A 599-nucleotide genomic window follows, 5' to 3' on the forward strand; every position below is an offset into this window, starting at 1 on the left:
ATCATTTTATGTCCTGATTGAAGCGGTAGTTAAATAAATCTACACGCATACTAAAGGTGACCACCAAAAAAGTTTCTGTTTGTTAATTAAAAAAAATAAAATTAATTAAGCAATAATTGGTTCCAGTTTTTAAGTTGTGAAATATAATTTTGTATTCTTGAATAATTCAAGTTCTCTAGTTAGAGTTTCTTCATAAGAAATGAGAACAATGCTATTATTTTAAAGAACTGCTACCTCTAAAATGTTGTCTCCCTATCCATATATCTTCTTTGTTTAGTCTTGTTTATTCAGAAAGTACAGAGAAATGTATTATTTATATTTCTCAGGAGAGATTCAGTTGATCTATTCGTTTGTGTTAATGCAGTCTATGCAGCTACCTTGTTTTTGTCAGGGAACCAATTTTCTTAGAATTCCCATGGTTTTATATAGCAGAGTGGGTGCTTTACAAACGATATGTACAAATTAAAAGTTAATGTAACCGCTAAATATTTTTCTATAAAAATATGACAATCTAAAATATTCTAATTATATTTTTTCAATGTGAAGGTGATGTACTTAAATAAGCAATTACAGAATTAGTCAAGGGGCCTTCCTAAAAT

This window comes from Pteropus alecto, unplaced genomic scaffold, assembly GCF_000325575.1.
Source record: "Pteropus alecto unplaced genomic scaffold, ASM32557v1 scaffold33, whole genome shotgun sequence".
Lineage (NCBI taxonomy): Eukaryota > Metazoa > Chordata > Mammalia > Chiroptera > Pteropodidae > Pteropus > Pteropus alecto.